We start from the raw sequence: 27,438 nt of genomic DNA on the forward strand, positions 1-27,438 counted from the left end.
CATCCCATAGTTTTCCTCCCTTTCCACTAACCCCAACAGAACCCTCCCTCAGAATGTTCCATCCACCTCCCAATTTTACTGGAATCTCCTGTAACGACAATCCTCTTGAGAGGTTAAAAACCAGAATATACTTGGAATAAATGCTCTGGCTCAATGCATACTACCCTCCAACCCCTCCACACATAGGTCAGAGAGTAAACACAGAAGGAAAAATAGGAAACAAATTCTTTTAGGTCAAAAATGTTGTTGTTTATGAGAAAATAAACAAAGGTTCATTTTTTACCAGGGAATAAAGAGTTTCTGGCATCCTCTATTGAGCATCAAGCCCCGGCTTTGTACAAGAACAGGGATTTCAAGTTCTGGATGAAGGAAGTGTAAAAAGTAGCAAAGATCATATTCTGGCCATAATGTTTGATGCTTTACTGTGGTCCTAAAATTTGTACTTGGAAATTTGTCCCAGAGTTTTAGAAGAGGAAGTAGAGAGCTGAAGATGTTCCTTTTGTGGTGCCATAACTAAGGCACTTGGTGTTTCAGAACCCTTGAGGCTTTACTTTTCAAGCCAGGTAAGCAAAAGCCTAGACAGTGCTCTTGGGTGCTGCTTCATTTCTATAGGAGACAATGGTCTAGATGTGGCTCCAGGGTTACTTGTATATGCTGTGAGTTAGCTTCTTCTCCCCATCAGTACAGTGCAGCTAATATTTTTTGTTTTTCATCTTCATCATCTTTTGAATAATAAATAACTGGTAGCAAAACCCCACACAAGGAGAGAATGCTAAATAGAATTCCCTCACTAAGGCTGCCATATATGCCACAATGCAGACTATGCATTATACAAGGTCATTACTTCCAAGGGGGTGGCCTTCAGGTCAAAGATACCATATATCTGCATATACATTAGTGTGGTTTTCCAAACAATGACAGGAATGCACCCTATTCTAATGAAACCAGTCTTCTATGACAATTTCCTAAAGATGAAGTAAAATGTTTTGAGGAAGGGATATCTTTTTCAATTTCCCATAAAAGTGCTCTATGGGCTAGTAGCAACCATGATTTAACTGGATGCTATGAGACTGTTTCCCATGCAGTCATTCTACCTCTAAACTCAAACATCAGTTCATAGTAAGGACCCACAAATATTCCTCAGTTTTGGAGGTTTTTTCTAAGAGTTTCCATTTACAGTAAATGTAACCTCAACTCAAACATTTATAGATATGTGAGAAAAGAACAATATCATACAAAATAATATCTAGCCAAAATAATATCTTAAAACAGATATGGTTGGCTGAGATTTTATATACAGAAACTTATACCAGTTTTTAAAAGTCTACAATTTCACAATTTCACTTTTTCTGCACTACAACAGTTACTTGACCTAGTTTCCCCACTAGAGAAGTCCAATTATATTAAACAGTGAGACAAAGATTTTGTCCTAAATTTTTAATGGAAGAGATTTATTAATTTGCTCTCATCCTCCCAAATAAATTTACTGTCTGTGTGAGCCACATAAGAGTGATTTCTTAATAAAAATAAATATATCAACAAATATTTCTTGAGTATAATGACTATATAGCAAGAACCTCTATTCTGCTAGGAGCTAGAAATACATTAAGAGAATAAAATAGAGTCCTTTTCATCAAGAGCAATATAACTTGGTAGAAAAGATAAATACATAAATACATAATGGTAATTCAGTGTATTATGAACTTCACTAGAGGCATATGTTAGGTTCAAGCATAAAAAGAAGGGAGGAAGAGGTTGGGGTGTGGCTCAGTGGTAGAGCACTTGCCTAGCACATGTGAGGCACTGGGTTCAATCCTCAGCACCACATACAAATAAATAAATAAAATAAAGGATAAAGGTCCATCCACAATTTTAAAAAAAATTTAAATAAAAACAAGAATGGAGGAGGAGTCAACTGTATGTGAGACACATGTGAGTTATCATAGAAGCTTTCCTAGGATAATGCACCTAGCCCAGTCTTGATAGAAAAGTAAGAATTGGCAGGTGGGCAAGGCTAGGGCACACAACAGACTGTGTGAAGAGGTTCTGGGCATAAAAAATCAAGGGATGTTCAGGAAGTTCCAAATATGTGTTTAAGGGTAAAGCAAGTTGTGCCAGCAAAAGTCAGAGGGAATAGAGGGTGGAGAGAGGAATATGGTAAGACATAGAAACCATGGCATCTCCTATGGAGGGCTTTTCATAACTTAAAGAACTTTGAATTTCAACCTGTTGGCAATGGGGAGTCATTGAAGGATCTTATCTAAGGAAATGATATGCTCAAATTTGGAGCATTCCAGCTTTTTAGATGATCACTCTGGCAGCAGTGTGGAGGGTGAATGGAAGAGAACAATACTGGAAGTTAATCACAGAAAAGGTGAGAGATGAGAAACCCCTGGGAGGGAGGAAAGGTGTAAAAGTTATTCAGGTATAGACATGTTGATGAGGAGCTGCCTATGGGTCATACAGCTGAAGATCTCTGGATATAGAAATGCTTGCTGAGAAGAAACCTTGAGTCCTCAGGATCTGGATAATAGCAGTAAGCATTGGCATAGAGGAGAACCCCTAGACAGGACTGAGGTAGGAATTCTTTAGCTGAGTCCTTGGACTCAGCTGCAGGTAGAATTCAGGGAGCATGAGGCTTAAGAGAAAATTACAACCTTGTTTTCACTAAGAAAAATTTCCCTCCATTACCTTCAATTGTAAATAAAGGCAACAAGTACCAGAAGTATTAGCGGTACCTGTAATAAAATCACAATACCTATAATCACCAATAGAAACTTCAGATAGTTTCAAATCTATTGCAGTTGTTAAAAGTTATCTTGAAATAGCACTTTACACTCATTACTGCTTCAAAATTATGGTGGTGATTAGACCCACCATTAGATATTATTAGTTAGTAAGGTTAACTTAAAACCCTCCTATTAATGTATCACAATATTTAGAAATATTTTGACAACTGCATTTTAATATAATTACTTTCCTTTATATTTCTGTGCATTTTATTCAATACATTTAGAAACATTATCCAGAGAAGGAATCAGTGGGTCTTCCTCTCCTGTCAGAGGGTCTGTGGCACAATTTAAGAACCACTGGGTTAGTATAAGAACAAAACCAAGGGAGGAAGCCTGGGAAATATTTTAAAGGAGTGGGGCTTGGGAAAGGGTGGGATTAAGAATTATCATGTAGAGATGTAATAGAAGAACCAGAACAGTCTATCACTGAAGGATTTACAAGACTAGAAAGTTGTAAGGACAAGATGATCAGCAGTATTAGGAAACATTATAAAAGGACTGAAATATTTCCCTTTAATTTACCAATTAAAGACCGTATCAGAGTTCTTTTACTGTAAGCAATAGAACTCTGTGACATAAGCAGAAAGAAATGTATTGAAGAAATATGAGATAAATCATATATTCCAAGGGGAAAAATCCTGAAAAAATAAGTCCCTAAGAAAAAGACAGGGAAACAGACTGTTCAGGGAGATTTGAGTAGCAAGAAGAAATGTTACCATCTTTCATCCCCCCAGCTTGCTGGCTTGGACTGACTTGGGGTCTTGTGTCTACTTCTGGGCTAGGAGAAAGCTGGACACCTGAACTGAAGTTACATCAAGATCCAGAGAGAATGGCAGCTCCCTGAGACGGTACACTGTCACCAGGAGAGAAGGATGCTAGGTATGTAAAGAACATGTCCACTTCAGGGGCATCTTACTGGCAACTTTGGTGAGAGCAGTTTCAGTGTAAACAGCACAGAATCTAGGTTTTTGTTGATGGTGTTGTTGTTTTTTCATTTTTGTGGTACTTGGGGATTGAAACCAGGGCACTTTATATTTGAGCTATATTCCCAGTCCCCCCCCCCCCCTTTTTTTTTTTTTTTTTTTTTTTTTTTTTTGGAGACAGGGCTCTTGTTAAGTTACTGAGGCTGGCATAAAATTGCGATCCTCCTCCCTCAACCTCCTGTGTCACTGGGATTACAGTCGTAAGCCAGGCTGGCTTCCAGGTTATTTCTCTCAAGGGGCTGACTAGAGTGAAGCAGAATATCCTCCTCTACAAAAAGAAGTTGACTGTGAGAAAAGAGAAATGGAGTAACAATAAGGAAGAAAGGCAGAATCAAGGGAGAAGTTTTGGTTCTGTTGTTTCTAACCTAGAAGATATTTCAGTATATTTATAGAGAGAGGAAGGATCCAAAGCAACAGGAGAAATTTAAGACCTAGATAAGCCATGGAAGATGCATTGCATCTGAGCAGAGAGAAGTTATTATTGCCACTTATCATGCCAGGCATTTATTGGGCCAGAAACCATACTAAACAGACTTCACCTGCATTATTTTTTAATACTAACAAGCATCAAAATAATTATAATTATCCCCCATTTCACAGAATAGAGAATTAAAAATAGCAAGTTTAAAGTAAATTGCCCAAGGTCACATATCTAACAAGGGACAAAGCAGAGAGGAGGCACATTTCTTTCTGACTCCAAATCATATACTAGAATATTTTACCTCTTTCCATAAAATCTAGAGAAAGGAGTCTCAGAGAGGTGTTCCAGTCTGTCAGTTTGTACCAGGAAGTAGGCCATAGAAGGGATTTCTGTCACTTAGCTTCACTATTTTCAGCAAGGAATTGCCAGCCATTGGTTGAAAAAATAGGAAGTTGGAAATGGCACAGAAAGGCTGACCAGTGAAGAATTGTTACAATCCAGGCAAAGAATGGGAGAGAACTGGCTATGGTAGGAAAAAAGATTTGAGGAGCATGCTGACATCCCTCTCCCCACACACACACACACACACACACACACACACACACACTCACTCACACACACACACACAGTCTTTCAAGATTGCACAGGAACCAATGTTCACAGCTGTATAACTCTTTACAGCTTCTAAAGCAAGGTTACCCACTCAGGGTGGGCAGACCTACACTCAAAACCCAGCTCTGTCTGTTACAAATAAAGGTGAATTTTTTTTGAAAGCATATAATTATTCCAATTAGTGATTTCTTTGGCTCTGAGTTCAGATAATCAGAATTTATAATTTTCATCACTACTGAGCCAGCAGTAAAGTAATGCCTCTAAAAAATTGTGTATGTGCATGTGTGTGTACTTCAGCTAGCATCCATCTACAAAGTTTAAATGTGGTTAACAATTTATTTTTTCCTACTTAAATATTTTCTAAATGAATAATAAATTTCTTGGTCTTCATTTTTTAAAATCCATAATTACCAAGCAGTACTTTTAGATCACATATTTTTGTAATATGATAAAAATTAAGAAATGCCTAAAAGATTTTTCAGACTAGAAGAAGAAAGAAAGGAAAAAATATTTAATATATGTAAGAAGAAATGCTAAAAGGCTTAAAGATTTAGATTTGTTTAATACCTTTATGGAAGTAATACTCTTTCAAACATTTTTAAAAATCACCTGGAAGACTGAGTTTGTGGCTCAGTGGTACAGTGCTTGCCTATCATGCATGAGGCCCTGGGTTCGATTCCCAGTACTGAAAAAAAAAAAAAAATCACCTGGAAAATCATTACAATCTATCTCAAGACCAATTCCATGATCTAGTGTTCAGTAGACAAAAATAAAAGTCACAGAACAAAAGAAAAAGAAAGACTCCAGTTATATTCTTTTAAAGCATGTACTGATAGAAAGAACACATAAGTTATCTGGGAAACTCCATGCCAAATTGTTGAACTATCTGCCTGTGGGACTGGAATGATGTGAATTTGGGAGTTCCTACTTAGGAAAGAAGGGAATTTTAAATTTCCTATGGTATTCTGCTTTTTTAAATATAAGCTTATATTGCTTTTTTAAACTCTAAACTACTATGTGTATGTCTGTATGTGTTTATGTTCATTCATTTATTTAATAAACTATTTTATTTTGGAATAATTTTAAATTTACAGAAAAGTTGCAGAGATAGTACAGAGAATTCCCATAATACTCTTCACTCTGTTTCATCTATTGTTAACACATCATCTTACCAAAGTACATGTGTAAAAACCACAAAACTGATCCTGGCACATTACTATTAATTAAACTCCAGACTTTATTTGTATTTCACCAGTTTTTCCATTAATGCTCTCTTTCTGTCCAGGACCAACATTTTCATGAGAGAAACCATGAAAATACATAATAAAACATTTTAAAATGGATATAGTTATCCTGTCTCCTTAGTCTCCTCAACAATAACTTCCTAGGCTTTCCTTGTTTTTCATGACCACAGAGATTTGAGGAATATAAGCTAGGTATCAGGTAGAAGAACATCCTTAAGCTGAATTTGCCGATTAGAATGTGGTTATGGATTTTGGGGAAGATGATATTCCCCATCTCATCACATCAAATAAGGGGTATAGGATATTCATTAACATCATTGGTGATATTAACCTTCACCACTTAATGATTAAGATCATGTCTGCCAGTTTCTCCATTATGAAGTTACTATTAATTCCTTTCTATATTCTGTTTTTTGAGAGCAAGTCACTAAGTCTAGCCTACCTTCTGGGAGAGATTAAGCTTTTCCTCCTAAAGACTGAAGTATTTACATACATAATTTGGAATTATTCTATAAAGATCTGGCTCTTCTCCCTGTTTATTTATTTATCTAATCACTTATTTTTAATAGTATGTACTCATGCACTATTTATTTAATACTTTAAGTTATAACTCAATACTATATTATTTATCAAATTTGGACAGTAAAAGCTTTTTCAACTTTGCTACTGTCCTCCATTGAAGTGCCTATTCTTTTTAATTTTAAACATTTCATTACTTTCTCAAATTATATGATGCTTTTGCTTGCTTTGAACTTTTCCCTGTCCTGGCCCTAGAATAAACCATTTTGCCAAGAAGCCTTGGTTCTTTTTATTGAAGAATGGTATGCAAAAACCAAGTTCTGGCTAGATTGTTCATCTACCTTTTAGAAAGTTTGTTGCAGATTTGAATTAGTGTGTATAAAGCACTTCTTAACATAGAGCCTAAGACACAGAAGCACTCGATAAATGGAAAAAGACATCATTGCTATTACAGGTGTTGGTCAACCTTCCATTGCTGTAACCAAAATACCTGACAAGAGCAACTTAAAGGAGGAAAGATTTTGGCTCATGGTTTCAGAGGATTCACTGCATGGCCAGCAGGCTCCAAGGTAGAAACATCATCGTGGAAGGGTATGGTGGGGGAAAGTTACTCTGCTCATGGCAGCCAGGAAACAGAATGAGGGCAAAGAGTTGGAGAGAAGATAGCCCTTGACCTATTTCCTCCAACTAGATCCCACTTCCCAGTAGTCCATCAAGTTATCAATGGACTGAATGATTGATGAACTAATGAGATCAGAGCTCTCATTATCCAATCAGTGCCTAAAAGTTCCACTCATTACCTTTGTTTCATTGGGAACTATATTTTCAACACATAAACTTTTGGGGGACATTCCAGATCCAAATTATAACATTGCTATTATTTTTATACACATTTAGTATAAATTTGGAACTTCTAATTCTAATCCAAAATTGTATCCCATTAGTCATTGCACCTATCCCTAACATGTCCGCAAATTTTTTCTGTGTCTCTGAGGCTCAGTTCCACATAAGGCTAAGAACCATATACTCCTTCATTCCTGGCCCAGGAGCCTGCATTCTTTAGCCATAAAACATGTTTCCTCCTTTCTGAGCATCTATGCAAAGTCATAAAATCAAAAGATTTCTATGACAAAGATCTCCTTTGGTTTTTAACTTTTTAAGTTTAAATGAAACATTTTAAGGGCTTTTTTTTTTTTTTTTTTTAAGCATTCCCACTTATAAGTCAAACCATTTGGATATATAAAGTGCAGTTCTGAATTCCTGTCCAAACAACCTGTTATTTGAAATATCATCTCTTTGTAAATGAGTATCGTCCTATAGATATGCAGAAAGTACCTTCAAATAATTCTTGTGTCAAAGACTCATGTCATCATTCTTATTGAATAATAGGTATTAAAGAGTCCTCTTATGAATTAGAAACCAATAGCAATGGTTCTAAAAGGGATGATTAAAGGGAAACTCTACCTCAAGCACTCTGGATGGTTAGAGTAGCCACCAGGAATTCCCTGGAACAAGAATCATAGGGGAGTCCTGGAGGATCTGTGAGGAGAACACTGGGACCAATGAGCAGACCTCAGGAAATAAGAATAGGAAAGAGTAAATTATATAGGGCCACCTGTACCTTTCAGGGAGTTATCTGGGCTCTGCAAAGTTGTTGAGTGAAGAGCGCTATGAAAAACTCACCCTGGTTTGGGTCATGGCTTCAGGGTTTATGGGGCTTCACATAAATATCCTCCAGACCTTGGAAAAGGTATCCCAATGTCTTTGAGGAAAAGAATTAAAAGAACCAAAGCAAACAAAGTCACCTTTGGGGAATTTAAGACTCATAATTCAGGTAGGGTGTATTAGTAAACTTTTCACCACTATGATAAAACGCTTGCAAAAAACAACTTAAAGCAGAAAAGATTTATTTTGGCTCATGGTTTCAAGAGCTTTCAAGTACACCATCTCTGTGGGACTGTGTGAGACAAAACATCATGGAAGAAGGGCATGGGAGAGCAAAGCTACTTACCTCATCACAGTCAGGAAGCAGAAAATGCTGATGTACAAACGGTGTGAAACCCTGGCTATTCACAGACTTCTTAGGAGTGGTTTGAGACCCTTTGGGAACCCTTTTCTTCTTCTTCTTAGGAATTCCTGAAACGCTTCTCTTCTTTGTAAGTATACATGAAAACTCTTTGGTCTTACTGGGTAAAACCAATGAAGGAAAATCATAATTAATTCCTATTTTTTGTTAACCTCTTCCTGAGTAATTTTTTTTTTTTTTTTTTCTTTTTAAATCACTCTTCCATCTGTAGCTTTTGGAGAAATGGCTGATTTTGATTGTACCATTTCATTGCTGGATATGATTGCTGATGAAATGGAACATTCCACTCTTTAAAAAGTTTTTCACATACTATTTCTGATGGCATAAAACAACATACCAAGAGTCTTTCACCAAAAAGATAAGTTGTTCATTGTTTCAGCAATTATCTTGGCAATATCCTCAGACTCAAACTCCACAAAGGCATAGCCTCTGCTATTTCCAGTCCTTTTACTTCTGGACACATTGAATCTTGTAAAAGTGCCAAACTGGGAAAAATATACTTTGATTTGGGTTTCATAAAATGCTGGATGCAGGTGCCCCACAAAGATTATTCCAGGAGTAAGTTCTTGCTTCCCTACACCCCCAGATTATGCACTGGTGAACCTACTCTACGTCCTTCTAAAACTGGATGTCTTCCTGCATTGCTGGACCAGTGAAAGCCTCCCTGTTGAAATCTCCCAAATCTGTATAAAATGTTTTATGCCTGTTTTGCTAATGAATGCTAATCTACTAACCATTTCTCTGTGTAGAAAATTTTGGTCTAAGACTTACATTCATTAAACTTGATATCAAGGTTATGGAAGAGTAATTATTACTACCTCAAACTTCTTGGGTAGCCACTGTTATTTTCAGAAAGAATCTGAAAATTGGGTGTGATCAAAATGGTTTAAGGAAATTTTCAATTTCTATCCTTCATATCCCTTGGCGTTATTGAGGAGTCACATTTGAAGTTCTCCATGTATGCTGTGCCCTGAGAGTGGATATATTGCCCCTGTGTCTGCTTATGTAATCAGTCTGTGTGAGAAAAACATGAAGCTAACAATATAGAGCATTTTAATACTTGAGTGTACAATAGACAATACACATTGTATCTGTGTTAGAGAAGTAGTGCACGTTTCAAAATGTGGGATTTCCTTTTACAATATGCGTTTTGTTTTTTATTAATTTTTTAGTGGTAGATGGACATAATACCTTATTTATTTATTTTATTTACTTACTTATTTACTTATTTAATGTGGTGCTGAAGATTGAATCCAATGTCTCACATGTGCCAGGCAAGTGTCCTACCACTGACCTATAACCCCAGCCCAAAATTATGAGTTTTAACTGTGATTTTTCTTATTCATTGGGTTCCCCAATTTTTTCTATGGAAACATTTTCCTCAAATTAGAAAGGATCCATGAGAAATATAAAATTTGATATATTCTTTTTACATAGCCATTTCATAAAAAGCTCTTCTGATTCCTGTCTAAGTTTTCCTGAGTGTCATTCCAAATACTTATTCTCTACACTATCAGTCTCCTTATATACATTCCTTCCTTCTTTTTTCTTTTCTTTTCTTTTTCTTTTTTTTTTTTTTTTTTTTTTTTTTGTGTGTGTGTGTGTGTGTGTGTGTGTGTGTGCTACTAGGAATTTAACCCAGGGACACTCTATCGCTGAATTACAACCATACTAGCCTGCCTTTATTTTCATTTTAAGACAGGATCTCTCTAAGTTGCCAGGGTTGGTCTTGAACTTGTGATACTCCTACCTCAACCCCCTGAATAGCATGATTGCAGTTGTGTGCTACTGTACCCAGCTTCCTTATGTCTATTCTTAGGATATGCTAGTTTAACATGGTGAGTTCTCATACTCAGGAATGCTCTGTATCTAACCAACTGGGACCTTAGTCATTCCTCCAGGTTCAGGTCAAATTTTACCTCCTGTTTAGACACTGAACCCTGACTGAATTAATTGAGCCCTTATTTACCATCCCACAGTACTTCGCACTTACTGGAATTAGATAATTAGATAGTTTTATAATTTCTCTGACTTCCCTACTATATTGATCAGCTATGTATATATATACCCTGCACAACTGTGGTCACTTTGTAGGTGTTCAATCAATGCATGCTGAATTTGATTGGTGTACATGCAGGACACAGCACAGAATCCCTCAGTCTTATAATTCCCCACTTGTATAGACAGCTCCCAAAACACTACAGCCAGAAAGACAATGACAGTGTATGGGCAAATCTTGGGCATTGCCTTTGAAGGCAGGTTTGATAACAGGCTCTGGGAACAGATTCCAGACATCCATGAGCAGTAGAAAGGACCCAGTAGAAAGAACACAGGGAAAGTAGGCAGTGTTTCTAATTACTTAGAGCAAATGTGATATTACATCAGAATATAAATGAGTAGTAAATCATGATGAAAATCATTATTACTTTAAGAATTCAAGGAAGCTTATAACCACAGAGAGCTGGAGGAATTAGCAAAAGTTTTAAAAAGATGGGGCTGGGACTGTAACTTAGTGACACAGCACTTGCCTAGCATGTGTGAGACACTGGGTTTGATCCTTAGCATCACATAAAAATAAACAAATAAAATAAAGGTATTCTGTCCATCTACAACTACAAAAAAAAAAAACTTTTATAAAAAGTTTTAAAAAGGATCTGAGGTTTGGATAGGATATGTAGCAAGGGCCAAGTGCATAGGTAAAACTACTGCTAGTCTTCCAAATTCTTTACCATGTAAAGTTGTTCCGTGATATGATTGTTCCTGTACAATTTAGGGAGAAGCAGGACAATTGGACTAGATGCTAGCACAGGACTTATTTGACCACTTATATACCACAGGTCTGAAAGCAGAATAGAAACTCTTCTAAAATGAGGGCCAGGCAAAGAGGTAAGCCGCTATCATAAATAACCCCCGGTCTCCACTGACCACTCCTGAGCATTTCCTGTATCCCAGGAATTATACTAGGTGCTTCACAGACATTGTTTCTGAGCCTCACAATACTTGACAAGGCAGGTACTAGAAAGCTTATCAGGAAAGCATTATCATTTCCATTTTACAAATGAGGACAATAAACTCAGCAAAGTTAACCAACTTGCCCAAGGGCACATTGTTAGTAGCAAAAAAGCAGAATTCAATCCTACATCTGTTTTTCTACCAAGGCCCTTGTATACTCTGTACTTCTTTACTTGCTATTTAGAAAATGGCTTTCATCAGTGAGCTATAAAAATAGTAAAGATTAATACTGGTATGACAATAAATAAATAATTTAGTTAAATGACATGAAATTGCTGCTATCTGGTCATCTTTGACCAAAAAATGTAAATTCCATTAAGGTTCAACCTAATAAAAGTACATTCAGCTATATTTTATATGAATATCTGGAGCAATGGTGTGAATTTCTAAAGAGATTCCACACCCAACAGAAGAGACTCAAATATTTCACCCAGTCCACTACTAAAAGGTACATAGTGTGCCTTTAAAATAAAAAGGGAAGAAAAATTAAATTAAAATGCATGAATTTGCAAGACAAAGAAACAAAAAAAAGTGCTGTGAAAGACAGTAATTTGAAAGTTTAAGTCAACCTTATGTATTGACTATAGATTGACCCCCAAGAACCCTATGAAAAAGAAGCTAATGAAACACACAAGTATGAAATAAAAATGATATAGAAACCCTATTGTCTAAATGTCTGTTCCCAAAATTCATATCTTGAAATCCTCACCCCCATGGTGATGGTACTAGGAAGTAGGCCCCTTTGGAGGTGATCAGGCCATGGGCATAACCCTCATGAATGGAATTAGTGCTCATATAAGGGAGGACCAAAAGAGATCCCTGTCCCTTCCACCATGTAAAGACAGAAGGTCTGATCTGTGAACCAAATTATAGACACTCAGCAGATACCAAATCTGCAGTACATTAATCTTGGACTTCTTATCCTCCAAAACTGAGAAATAAGTTTCTGTGGTTTATAAGCTACCCAGTTAGTAGTGTTTTCCATAGTGGCCTAAATGGACAAGGACAATAAATGTAGATGTTTTCATCTACATGAAGGCACTAAGCAAGTTTAAAATATTCTTTGGAAAATCTTTTTGAAAATCACAAGGTCACAAATATGTGAAAGATTTGGAGAACCCTGTAAATGAGGCATAAAATATTAGAGCTAATAGGAAACAAAAATCACTTAAATTTAACATTTATTTTACTGTGGAAGAAACCAGGATTTAGGAAGTTTAGGTCAATGGGTACCAAAGCTCAGGTTCCTTACTCCCCACTCAAGGCCTCTCTGAAATAAGACTATAATAACATGTTATTTTAACATAATAATGTCATTGTGTCTCGCTACTGGCCATGTTGTGTGTTGCAGATGTCAGAAAATTCTCATGAGGCATAATTTTTATCATGTAGCATGATGAGGTTGATAAAAGTAAATATATTAAACACATTTTAAGATCATAATAGTGTGTTTTAAAATTTAACAGCATTACATTTTCTTATTCAGTCTATTAAGGTATAACCAAAATATGCCTTCTCCTAGGATATTTTTCTAATTGCTTTTGGATCTTGTTTGTCTTCCTAAAGAGGAAGGCAACTTAAAAATAGCATGTTGTCAAAATAGTTGGAATTTCAAGAATAAAAATCTCACACCTGCTCCCTGAGAAAGAAATACTCAGTTCACAAGCATGACATTTTAAATGTCTTTGGTACAGAATTCAGCTGTAGACATATCCACTGCTGAAAGAGTTTGCTGGTAATTCAAAATAAATAGCAGAAATCAGCTATCTTAATTGTTTTCTTCATTTATAAGGCTGCATGTTCTGGTCAAACAACTGTTTCATTGTGTTCCTGTGCTTTGCTTTATTTCTCATTACAGCATTTTTAATAGTAATAGGGAAGGGCTGACTACCATGGTTTGTCATTTTCCTTATTGGGTGCTTTCAAAGAAATTTCTTTGAAAATCTACCAATCCATCAACCTACGACTTATAGCTTAGAATTTAAGGATTAAAAGAATAAATAACTCTTTTCCTAAAGGAGATTCAAATTCATTAATGAGAGAAAGAAAGAGACAACCACCAATAGAAGAATCAATATATCTTTAAAATGACCAGCAAACCCCCAGCTCCCTCATAAAAATTCTGCAGAAAAGAGAACATCAGTACTGTCCAGACAACATTCTTGACCTCAGTGGTAGAATTCAGAATAATCAGATGGAACATGATGCCCTCACCATCAGCCACAAGGGCTTCTTGACATACTATCTGGAATAGCAAGAATCACTCAAGGATGTTTAGCACCTTGAAAAGGACCATTGCAAAAGAGAATTAATTTCCTACATATTGAATACAATCATATTGCTTCTTTCTAGGGTTATGTGGATTCATTTACTCTCATAACAAATATTTATTGAGCACATATCATAAACCAGGCACTAGTCTAGGAGCTTAGAAGACATCAATGAACAAAACACACACAAAAAAAATCTGCCCTTGTACAATTTACATTATAGTAGGATGAAAGAAACAAATAATAAATAGTTAAATGTGTGATAAATAAATGGTGATAAATGTGATGGAGGAACATTAATCAGGAAAAGGAAATTAAATAAGATAATATATTTGCTTGGTATAGTACAAGCATTTATACTTTTAAATTTATACTTCATACATTTAAATATATATGTTTAAAATACACTAAAGCACTTTTCTTTCTGCTAATAAATGCTCTAAAAATTATTTCCTTGATTTCAGGATTGAGTTGAGGAGAAATTGCACTGGGTTGAGAAGAAATTTTATCCCACTACTTGTGAGTTGGTAAAATAATAACAATAATTTTCATTCATCAAATGCTCACTTTGAGTCAACAACTTCATTTCATTCTATACTTCTTTTCATCCTATGAAAAGATAGTCTCCCTATTTTATACTTAGAAAAAATAAGACTCCAAGAACTTAAGATCATAGATCTAATAATTTAAGAGCTAAGAAATCAGAGGTAAATACCCTTAGCTCCAAAATCCTTCTGCACTGTTTTCATTCAGCTTTTAGATACAAAGTGTGAGGAGAAACTTATTCAAGAAGGGAAACATAACTATTGCTTAAGAAGCACAGTCCATTCCCAGCCTACCTTCCCTACCACTAAATCTCCTGCCCAAAGAATAGCAGTCTATATACATATGTGTAATTGTTAGGTTTTAGGATTCCAAAACTCAAAAATGGACATGCTTCATTTGGCACAAGCTATTGAAAAAAAAAAAAAAAAAAAAAACTTTAGGTTTGGTAATGTGGCATGTTCATCTCCAGTTGAGGTTCTCTTTTATTTTTGAAAAGGAACACTTTTGTTTTCTCATCAAGTTTGTTGAGAGCACTCAATTTACTTCTTACTTAGATATTTTAACATATATGATATTTAGACAAGGATGGTATTAAGATCTAAGAACCAGAGAAAAACATCATGCCAAAGATCATAATTTCTATCGTACTTTTAAAGAATAATTTCAAAAAGTAAAGCAAAACATGCATTTATTCACCTTCATGACAAATAAATAACACTAACCAGAACAAAGAACAAAAGAGAAAACTCCCAAAGCAAAAAATAACAGGGTGAAATATGTCTTTTCTTAAGCTGATTATGTTAGCTTTTCCTTGGTCCTCTGCCTCTAAGCTATTCCTTTTCAGTTTAACTAGTCAAACTTCAAATGTTTAAAAATCATATTATTAATTATTTATCATTAAATTAGTATCTTAATTCACCAGCCTGATTCTCTATTAGTCCTCAGAGTAATGACATCTGTTTTTGTGATTATCTTTATTTTTACCTCTGTTTTCAGATTTGTCTCTTTATTCAAGCAGCTGCCATTCTGAGGCATGTGTTTCCCTATAGTATTCTAGAAACTGCATGCCACTCCCTGCCAATGCTGAGGAAATGTGCTTTACTCTGGCTTCTTGCTGTGCTGCTTACCTTCTCATTAGCGTCCCCCTTATTTTTATTTATTTTTAATTAAAAGTGAAGTGTAACAATAGCACTAGGGATTTTTTTCTTAAATTACACTTGCACACCTGTTTTTATTTTTGGATCAACCACACATGGCCCTGCTATTTCAGTTATTTCTAGTTGCTACCCATACAGACGTCCTAATATGAGTTTTAAAGGGTCATTCCCTTTGAATTCACCCAAACATGAAAACCAGACTGAATACAGAGCAGAATCTGAATTAACCATTAAAAGCTAAAAGCAAGTGGATTACTTCATATGGAGCATATCAGAGGAGATACAATGTCATTTGACTTTAGATGGGCTATTTTTATGCTAATGTAATGGGAATTAAGAGTAGCACAGAGATGAGAGCCTGAGAAGGGGGATCCTGGTGGGAGATTAGAACTGTCCCAAGAGGTAACAGTAGTAGGACAATAGGGGATGTAGAAACTACAAGTACTAAGGATTGGGAAAGCTGACAGTGGGCCAGCAAAGACAGTGAGTTGTCAGAAACATATTTAATTCAAAAAGTTTAATGAAGAGAACAGAGAGTTATAGGCAACCACAGGTATGCTTTAAGCTCCATCTCAGGGTATATCCAGAACAATGGAAGAACTAATCAAGATCATTTACAAGCAGAACCCAGACAACATAGTGTTAAATCTGTAACAGGCTCTCCAAGTAATGTACATGTGTGTCCCTAGGGCTGTCTTTATTTATAAAGTGTTTTTTTTTTTTTTTCCTTAGCATATGATCTTGCACAGGATAGAGGTTTGATGCTTTTGTTGATTGTTGACTACTGGTGAAATTACCTGAAACAGCTGGTTTTATGGCTTGTACGATGGTGAACATGGTGAGCATCAGGATTGTTAAGGGACAAAGAATAAGTGTTCTTGGGGCTTGTTCCTTGCAGAAAACTCCAGACTTAGGCTTTCAAGAAGTGACAAGTGCCCCTTATGGATTTGTCAGATTTCTGTTTATTTACATAGTCAAAAAAAGAAGAAAAAAAAAGATTACCTTTTACCCTTTTCTGGTACAACAAATATCATCATTCATATTAATTGTTTAACAACTCTCTGCAAATCTCCAGATTAATAGATTAATGCAGCCGCTTCTCACTGTGATATGATGGGTGAGAATTCTTCACTTACCACAAGGTCCAGGAGCCAGTCATTGGCATCTCATTATTATAAATGGTGGATCTGGAATTTAGAACATTAGCATGGCTGAAACTGCCTTGCTGGAGAAAGATTCATTACAAATATTGACTATAATTCCCTTTTTAATTAAAAAAAGCAAACTCTTCCTGTAATAATATAAGCTCAAATTATGGGCCCCCTGCCTCCTGGAGAGAGAGAATCAAATGGGGGAGAGGACAGTGCTAAAAAAAATACCCAGCATAAATATGTTGTATAATTTAAATGAGAGTTAAACAAAGAAGGTGATGATAAACGTAATCAAATAGTAAACAAAGGGCAGGAAAATTAATATAAACATTGAACTAATACTTGGTTAATTACCTTGCTTGGCAAAGAAGATTTGATTTCTCCCCTGAAAGTAATGGTGGTGACAAATAAGCCTGATCAATCAAATATCTTCAGGTATAATGTAATATGTCCCCCACTGGTTATAAAAGAAATGCCACTGAATTACTGTGTGCACACTGCTGAATTACCATGGGGCAGGGAGGCAGGTGGCACTTTGCTCTGGGTTGTTTTAACAATGATGGTTCCTTCAATTTTAAGTTCCATGATTTCCAGAATATTGAAATTTTCCAGAGCTGGGAGTTGAGGGAACCTCAAACTCAAAACACCTACAGGGCTCAGGCAATACCAATAGGGGACTCAAAAGGACCATACAGGATAAGCTACAAATAATTTACAGGGTCCCTTGTAATATGAAAATGTGGAGCCTCTTATTCAAAAAATTTTAAGAATTGCAAGATGGTAACAGCAAAGCATTAAACGAAGCATAGATGCTTGTAAGTACAGGGCCCTATGCAACTGCACAGGTAGCACATCCATGTAGCCTGCCTGCCCTGTACCCATACAAAACAAACTCTAGGCCTGGTTCACCTTATGCATTAGCCAGTTTGAGATCTTGTTCTAAAAGTTCCACACTCTCTCCCTTCTTCCCTTTGTGGCTCAAGCACATCGCTAGATGGCTGGGAAGAGTCTAAAAAATGCCTTATGGCTGAAGAGCAAAGAAAAACATGGCTGGTGGCTCACAAGGGAAACAAAGTCTCTCCTTTATCCTCGCCAAGTATTAAAATCAACTCAAGGATTCTGACACTAAAAGGTATGTGCTAATAGAGGAAAAAACCTTCTGCCTTATTAATTCAAAATGCCTGAAAGTCTGTTACTATGGACAAAGTCCTGCAAAAGTGCTATTCCTTTGAAAAGCCTTCTCACTCATGACCTGTCTACAGAGCTGGGTATTTACAATTACCATCAAAGACGGAGGAATAGTCAATCTGCAAGTAACTTTTTTTCTACATGGGATACCAAGTTAGACATACCCTATTCTCCTTAAAAAGTCATGAAAATACATCAGAGTTTTAAATACCTTCGTTAAAAGGATTGTTTGAAGAGTGCTTCCCATTTGAAGTGATGTCTATAAGGCATGCTAGGGTAATTGCACAAGGCTAGATGGAGCCTTGTGTGGCACACACTTTTTCTAGTATGCTAGCTGGAATGCTTGATTTAGAGGGCTCTCTGGAAAAGAAGCTTTTAAAGGTGAGAAATAGCTTTCATTAAAATTTTTAAAATTTCTCCTTAATTGGTCTGTAACACACATTTTATATCTCCACATGTCATTTTTGTCAAATGAGACAGACATACGCTTTTTGAAAGATTGCAATTGTATTTCTCAGAATAACTTAAACAAAAATAATCATTAATTACCATATTGGCTATATCTACACACAGCAAGCTTCTAAATCCAACCCAAGCAGGAATGAAATTTATTATTCAATGCAGTGGAAACCATATGAAACCATATAGGCATATGCACCTCTACATATTTGTGGAAATAATGGGTTTATCTACTAGCTCATGGAATAGAAGTGAATAGAAATAACATTGCAGTATCACAGGGGAAAATATTCAAATACAAATTTGTTTATTTTTGTCTCTACCTCCAGAATGTAGTTGGGTAAAGAATATGCATCTGTCATATGTATTGTTGTGTTCTTTAACAATGCCTGGACATAGAATACTTGTTGAATTGAATCACAGGATTAAAAGAAAAAATGCCTTTCACTGCTTCTAGGATTGAAAATAGAAGGGCATCAGAGACTTGCAGCTGGACCACCAACTTCGCTAAATTCCACTATTTTATTCCCTAATTGATATCTAATTCCTATAGTCACTGTGCCTAGAAAATCTGTTGCTTTCTGATCAGTCTCTTATTCTTATACCTCAGGCAGGCATGAGCTTTAGCCTCCTTGGAACAAGCTATGACAAAGGGTAACTTCTTCCCAGAACCTACAAGAAGCTAATAAACCCTGTGGAATAATATTTTTAATATTCGCTATCCTGGAATCAATATCAATGTGCTGTCAGTGTGTGCATTAACCCCACACTCAAACAAAGAATAACCCTTAGAGCCCAGTAATGACACTGGGCGTGGATAGCTGGGGATGGGCAAGATGATGCAGAGATGACTGTATCATCTCTTCTCAAACACAAGGCTTCCAGGATATTGCACAAGACTGTCATTCTTGTACTTGGATCAAGGACAGCTTTTGGTTTCAGCCACTAACACATTCAGAAAAAAAAAAAAAAAAAAAAAAACTCTCTTTTTATGGTCTTGACTCAAGACATAAGACATATAGATTCAGACCACACCTTCCATGCTGTGAGAGTAGTTTGTTTCTCTTTCTTGTCTGGTATTGCCAGGGAATGCAAATGTCAAAAAGTTAGCAGAGCTACTACATATGTAGCTGATAGAACAGGAACAACAAACTTGAATCATTAATGACTCAGATCTAAGACTTGCTTTTTAGTGACACTCCATCATGCCCACACTCATTTATGTAGCATTTTCCATATACAGATCCTGCTAAAAAGATATGTCAAGAAAGAGTGATAGCAAAAGGTCTGAGCATTGATTCTGCATTATTTAAATTTCTAGGATCAGGGTCAATATTCACATTTGACCAAGATTCACACTTATCCTTACAGTAAAATAGATCTTAGTGTAGTAAATGAGATTTTGTTCTACATGGGAAATCTGATTTTCCAATTAGAATGAGGAAGGGTGGGGTACATATAATACAGTGTTGATGACTGATCTGTATGGTATGTCCAGTTAAGATGTCATAAAACTGGGATGACTGGGTAGGCATGTGGGATTCACAACCAGACTACACTGGTTTGGAAACCTGGCCCAATCACTTATTAACTATGTGACCTTAGCCAAGTTTGTAACCTAAGAATTGGTTTCTGAAAAATGTGAATAACAGAGCCTAATCCTATAAAGTAAGATTGTTACTCTCTACCTCATAATGTCATTATAAGGACTAAAGAACATACATACAAAGCTTAGTCCAGTAACTGATACATATTAAGAACTGAATAAATTATAGCTATGGTTGTTAATATGATTATTTTTTTTATCATCCCTACCATGACCTGGCTATCAGCAAAGAATTAACTTCTTTGTAACTTTGTAATTCAGTATGAAAACCATAACTGAAAGTACAGGGTAAATTAGCTTCTTTTGAGGCATACATGATCTAAATAGTCTTGAAGCTCTTTCAGTCATTACTATGAAACAAAATTCTTTAAATTCTAGAAAATTTCAGTGAGACACCAATAAATGCAGCTAGAGAAAGCTCTCCCTTTACCCACATGTGCGCACGTACCCATGAGCGCGCGCGCGCGCGCACACACACACACACACACACACACACACACACACACACACACCCCATCAACCCCTTGGGGATATATTAAAACTACAGGAACTGAAATAGACTTAGCCAGTAATTAAGACACACAGCTAATCAGAGAACAGCACAAGCTGTAAGAAGAAACTGAAGACCTCGATGACAGCTCCCATTACCAGGGCTTTGTTCTCCTAGAGCAAAAGAACACATAAGCATAAAGTTGAAGAACTATAATTGCATTTTGAACACTTGTGGGGGTTAGGAGAATAGCGGGCTTGTCTAAACTGGGACGATATTCCACTAGATAACTGCATCAGCCCACACCCACCCTCAAAGCATGACTTCACTTTTTCTAACACTGCCCTTAAGAAATCTGGCCTCTGCGACTTCCAGTAATTGTACAAATCAATGATGAAGCAACTGAGAGCATTGTTAGACAAAAGAGACAAGAATTAAGCAAAAAGAAAATTCATTAAAATGCTGCCTTTAGTTATTTTTTTACTCCTAGCAATTCATGTTACCAAACAAGTCTTCATTGCTTTTCATTGGAAGTAATACTTCAGAAGAATTCTAATGGGCAAGGAGTGATTTTCTTCAGACTTCTAATCCAGCACTAGACATACTTTCCCTTCCCCCATCACCATCTAGCACTCCTCCCTGTCACCTTAGAGCTGCCGATTTAGCTGCATTCACACCCAGCAGTCCCAACAGAGCTTTCTGCTCACATTATGCGACATAAAACGGCAGGCAATGATCAGTTCATGCTCCTAAGTGCTTGCGATAAAGCCAGGCTGAGCTGACCTCTCCCATCCCATATAGCTGCATGTCAGCCATGTAAGCTTAAAAAACTGAGAGTAGCATGTGTGTGATGTGGTATAAACAAACTAATTAAAATCTGAGCTCTTTCACTTAGGCTAGTGCCTAATGGGACCAATATGCTCAACTCTGTGGAAAAAAAAAAAAAAAAAAAACCTTCCAAGCTGACTAGAGATATTGCTTTTCCTGCTTCCTGTGATATTTGTTTTAGACTCAATAAATAGGCTAAAAGAAAAGGAACTCAAGGGCTGCCATTCTTTCCTGTAAGACTTTTCAAATAAATACTGTCAACTCGGCAGCACTGAACCACAAGACCACTCCCTGATTCTAAGTGGACATATTGATCAATTGAACTGACATGTGCCTCCTCCTTTCTCTCCCCTAGTAGCAATCAGTTGCACCAGGGAAATCCATTTCTTTTCCCAAAACAAAAGGCAACACATTACTCCATATTGACAGTGTTAGGTTATATTTTTTTAGGGGAAAAAACATCATGATGATGATGATGATACCTAGAGACAGAGCTAAGAGTTGAGATGAAAATGATACCTGTTTAGAGTATCAGAATTGAGTCAGGGTTATTACTGAGTCCCGGGATCTATACACCCTGCAATCACTGAGGATTCTAATGTGTATTCAGCATACCAGATTTTAGTTAAAGTTAAGCAAGAGATGGCAACACCACTGTCACTTCCAGAGGCTCTCCTCAGGGTTACCCTTGACTGCAACTGCCGCAGAGAGGAGACTTGTTCCTTTCTCAGTTACAAGTCAGCCTGAAAACAACTCCAGCTATTTCAGAGAACAACTAGAGATGGAAAAATATTGTGGCACTCTTTCAACCAACTATGGAGGTCATGAATTGAAGAACCACCATATAAATCAAAAGATTTAAATAATTCCATTTTGTTTAAGTCTTTATGCTTTTCTTAAATTCTTTCCAGAATATGCAAGAGATCCCCTTTCATATCAGGGTTATATCAAATGCTTATTCAGCATTCGTTGCTTGCCATGAAGAAACTGAAACCCAACCGAGGTAAATACTGAATTCCATACTAAAAATCACTAACTATTTCATTAATCACAAGAACAAACAGGGGACCAATGAGCTCTGCACCATAAAAAAAAGAAATACATATCCTTACAATGTTTAAATACTGTAAACTACTCATTTTAGAGCTTATTTATGGCTTTTCAATAGAAAATTATCATATGTTAATAAAAAATTCCATAAGAACACTAAAAATAACAGACAGAGATGGAGCAAGAATAATTCTTCATATTTTGATTCCTGTATGACTCCTACAGGCCTTTGTCTTAACCCAGCAGCCTGAAAAACAGATTTAGGCAAAACAACCCTTCTTTCCCCAGTCCATTTTAAGCAGACAACATCCCCCAATCTCTGCCTTAGCAGACACCGACTAGCCAACAAAACAGCCGTGCAATTAAGGTCCAGACATTTAACACTCACCATCTCCTGCTCCCACCGTCTTCTTTTGATGTTTATGGCACATCTGTAGGATGCAATACTAGGAGATGCCTTGTTTGACCTGCTGCATGATGCTGTGACATCAGTTCAGATGATGCAGCTCATTATGGGAAAGACTGCTGTTGCTATGGCAACTGGGATGTGCTAGGAATCCTTGCTGCATTTCCAGTGGAGCCTCAGACAATACGGAAGCCCTGTAAGAAACAGACAATATGCAAAATTTAGACGAAAGGAAGAGGATTCCTCATTGGACTAAAATCCATAAGTTTAATAGGGATTTCCCTAAAAGCACTCTGGAAAAAATAAAAATTACCTCCCCATATAGAAAAAAGATGATAGGGAATATAGATTTAGAACACAGCAAATAAAAATTCAAATGCACAATGATTCCCTATAAAACAATTTGATCACTTTTTCCTCTCTGTATAGTAGCATTATGATACCTTTTTAACAATTACTAAAAAGACTTTTTGCTTCTGTCAAAGACCAAAAGAAAATAGCAGAGAGCAGAAAAATACTTTAAAACCAAATATAAATAGCTGGCCAAGTATTTCTAATTCTAAGGTAAACAGACTTTAATTCTCAAAACACAGGCAAACTCTTGGCCAACTACTACTACCTCATGGACACCAACCTACAGAACATTTTCATGTAGAGTTACACAGCTTTCACCTAAACCTAAACTCTGAACAGCAGGGCAAGGAGATTTGGATTTTAGGGGAGCACACCACAGCACCCTCAACTTCTAGGGGCTATTCCCTTGAACCTCAAAGAATTCCTCCTTCTCGTTGCCAAAATGCAAGAATCTTTTCTGAAACCAAATCTGTTGGTTGGGACAAGTGGCAGACCTGCTAGAAATGTCCTAAGTCATTAGCATTCCAAATATTGAAGTCTGTTTTCTTCTCTTTGGGGCAGTAAGACAGCCTACCACACAGATTACTCACACCCCTCCCCCACAGAAGTTGGAACTGTGTGAAAGCCACATTTCACTAAGACACAGTGCGTTATTTCTCCAGTTGGTAAAAGAAAAGCAAGTCTAAAGCAAACACGTCTTTCCAGTCCTGAGCAGAAATAAACATCATATGGCAACAACTGGGGGAAGGAGACTTGAACAGAGCAGACCATCTCTTGCATATTTAATACTTGCAGGCCATTGATAAAGACAGAATCAAGTTGACCTATATCCACTCTATCTGCACAACTCTGAGGAAAAACAACATTCTAAAATCCCAAAATATAATGAAACAATTATGCTGTAATACTTGAGATTTTAAACAGAACTGTAAATCAACAGCATGGGGGGGTGGGTGTTGGTAAAGTACAGAAAGAATTCAGACAGTGTCTCTGTAAATATGAGTTGTTAAAATACGTGAGAGGTGCCAAGATCCTAGCAGGGTGCACCATCAGCCTTGCTTAGAGTAACCATGCCCTGCATGGGAAGCCAGAATTGATCTTGCTTCACCTAATGAAGAACCAGGAGACCAAGAACAAGAAGTGAGCACCCTGCCCAGGTCACCTATGTTCTCGGCAGCAAGACAGAGCCTGGCTCCCTCCTTTTATCTCAGATCACATGCAACACACACCAAGAAAGGTTAACAGGAGCCACACCAGTTCAAAGAGCCCTGATCTGAGATTCAGTAAACCCCCAGATTCAGTGATGCTAGCTCCTCCTAGAGCATCTGTGTGACTTTGGGCCAATCATTTAACCTCTCTGGGCCTCAAGAGTTTCATCTACAGAGATGATAGATTTACCCTGAATAGTTTTCAGGGGTTCTATTAGCAGAACCTTTTCTTTTAATGATAACAGATCAAAGCTGAACTGCCATGGCTAAGGAGTGAGTGAAAAGGGCCAAGACTGGTGGGGCCTTCTCACTCCCACCCGCTAAGCTTGTCTGCTGTAAGCTGGCCCCTGCCAGTAACTATGAAGAACCCGTCAGCCTCTGGAGAAGTTGGAGTAAAAGTCGAAGATTTATAACAAGATTAGACTTTCCAGAACTGAAACCTCATGGTTCTATAGAAAGGAGAGGGCGGGTTGAGATCAGATGTTTCCATTTGAATATGGCTTCACAGGATGAGAAGAATCTTGTTAGTCCCCTATGCCAGCATCAAGTAATTTATTTGGTGGGAAAGAATGGATAGCTTATCAAATCTGAGACGAGGACAAACTTTTAACAATTTGAACTAGATGAAAAGCTGGCCCACAAATTGACCTGAATTGGCTTTAAAAAAAAAAAAGGCCCTTTTTAGCAGAAGCAAGTCATGAAGTGTTTCTACTTCCCAATGGCCTTTCTGCTAGTACAATCCCAGCACCTGGGGTTTTTTTAGGATTGCATTCAATAATGTATATAATAACATTTGATAAACCAGAAGCATCATAAAAATGACAGACCTTGCTAGCATCATCATTAACAGCACACTAACCTTATTAGCGAAGGCTCTTTAGCTCTCAGAATCTGGACTCTGGGATAAAAATAAGGAAATCACCTTCAAAGTCTGCACAGTTACAGAGGAGAGCCTATCATTCAACCCTCTCTTCATTTGAAGTCAGAAAAAGGTGACTGGTAGGGGATCCTCCCAGAGGACAATGCTAGAACCACAGGCATCACTGAACAGATGAGTTTCTCCTGGAGAACAGAATCAAGGCAAGATAGTGAATTGAAGCAGGGAGCTTCATACCTGAGTGACTAGAAGGATTTCAGAATTGCTGTGAGAAATCCTAAAACATAATTTGTGAAAAATAATTTTAAATGGAATATAGACAGCTACCAAATGACTCTAATTCTAATAAATAGGCTTTAAAACATGGACAAACCCAGGAGACATGTCTCCCACTTTACCCCAAGGGAGATGACTGCACCATCAAAAACTCCTAGACTTTAAGGTAAATGTAGAGACTAAATAGCACATTACCTAGCTCCTTTGGGATATATGTTCTTTGTAGGGGGAAAAGGAGCAAGGAGATGTTTGGAGGTCAGCAGGACAACTTATGGAAAGTTATGTACTAGGAGAGCTCACCAATCCCATGTTCTTCTGTTCCTTGGTACACTTAGAAGAAATTCTTACCAATGGAATGGGATTAGAATCTGAAGTCATTTTCGAAGACGGTCAAGAGCAAGTATGCCTTCTTATTTCCCTCTCCTACTAGTTATATACAAAGAAGCTAGTAGAAATCTGAAGCCCTTAAATGGACCCACAAATTGAATACAGCTTGGGTCCCTGAATGACTATATGGGGCTGAGTCGTTTTCTCCCAACTATCTACTAACCCACACTGAGCTACAAGTAGTGAGAAATAAACCTTTGCTATCTTAAGATACTGGGATTTGGGGGTAGTTTATTGTGGATAAATAGCCTGTTTATAGATAAAGTGACTAGAATTTAATGCAACATAAAAAATGAATAAAATATATAATAAAATTATAATGTTATATATTCATTATTAATTTTAAATTTATTAATATTGTACATTTATTAACTGATAATGTTAAAAACAGGTTTCTCTCAGGAGGCTAAGGCAAGAGGATTTTAAGTTTGAGGCCAGCCTTGGCAACTTAGCAAGACCCTGTTCCCAAAACAAAAATGAAAAGGGCTAGATATGTAGCTCAATAGTAGAGCACTCCTGTATTCAACCCCCGGCACTGAAAAAGGTGTATGAGGGGGGCTTTCTTTATTGCAGACTTTCTCAGAGCCTATAATCTTCTGATATGCACTGGGTTCCCAGGGAGAAATATTTAACCATAGAATCCTTTTTCACGAACTGAAGTTCCATAAGCCATCCAACCACAGAATAAGAAACATGATGGTGAATACAATGGGTTAGAAATCCCCTGAGTTCCCAATTTGGCCTGGGGTGGGGGGCTATAAAAAAGGAAAAAAATGAAACTTATCTCCATTACAATTCAGTTAGTCTCCAATATTTCTCTGTCACCCAGAACTGACAAGACACAATCTTTCTATTGTCATTATAGGTAGCAACATTTATACAAATGTTTCTTTCTAGCCATTTTCCCCAACTTATAAGTAGGAGTTGCATCACAAATTCTCATGATTTCAGAAGCATTTTTTCCCAAATCATTAGGTCATGATATAAACTATTTCTTGTATTTGTATTTTAGGATCTAAAAAAATCTTAAAGCCATTCCCCAAAATGCATCAGGTCTACATTTCTTAATAAATAATGAGAAAATTTATAGATCTGAGTAATGTGTCTATTATTTAGGAAAGTAATAAATGATTTCACAGGTAAACCCCCAAATTACCTTGACTAAATACAATAATTTCGAAATCTTAGCAGATGTTATTGATTATAGGTGACTATCTACATGATCATTTCAGGGACTCTATCTTGGGATTTAACCTTCTATTGCAGCCTTAGCATCTTTGGAATTAATTGAGCAATTAGGGAAAAAAAGATAAGAGATGGGACAGGGAAGAGTTTTATGGAAGTACCAATCACTGTACCCACTCTCCCCTGGTTAGAATTCAAGCAAATGGCCATGCCTACTGTAAGAGGCTGAGAAACAAAATCTTTGTGTCCCGGGAGAAAAGGAGACAAGCATAATGCATAGTTCTTTAGTCTCTGCTACATCACAAGATCAGGAATCTGATCCTTGTTTTAG

At 36.8% G+C, this 27,438-nt stretch overlaps 1 protein-coding gene across 2 annotated transcripts in view; it reads right to left on the reverse strand.

Annotated features, from left to right (window-relative positions):
* AKAP6 (A-kinase anchoring protein 6) overlaps positions 1-23,009 on the reverse strand; it is a 481,595-nt gene extending 458,586 nt beyond the window's left edge. Inside the window, exon 1 of one of the 2 annotated variants that reach the window (XM_079127203.1) lies at positions 22,803-23,009. The gene's annotated coding sequence lies outside the window, so the exon portion shown is untranslated. The remainder of the gene's footprint in view (positions 1-22,802) is intronic. The other variant, XM_079127204.1, reaches the window with a different exon arrangement.
* Between the last annotated feature and the right edge of the window lie 4,429 nt (positions 23,010-27,438).

The sequence above is a fragment of the Sciurus vulgaris genome, assembly GCF_902686455.1.
Source record: "Sciurus vulgaris genome assembly, chromosome: 2".
Taxonomy (NCBI): Eukaryota; Metazoa; Chordata; class Mammalia; order Rodentia; family Sciuridae; genus Sciurus; species Sciurus vulgaris.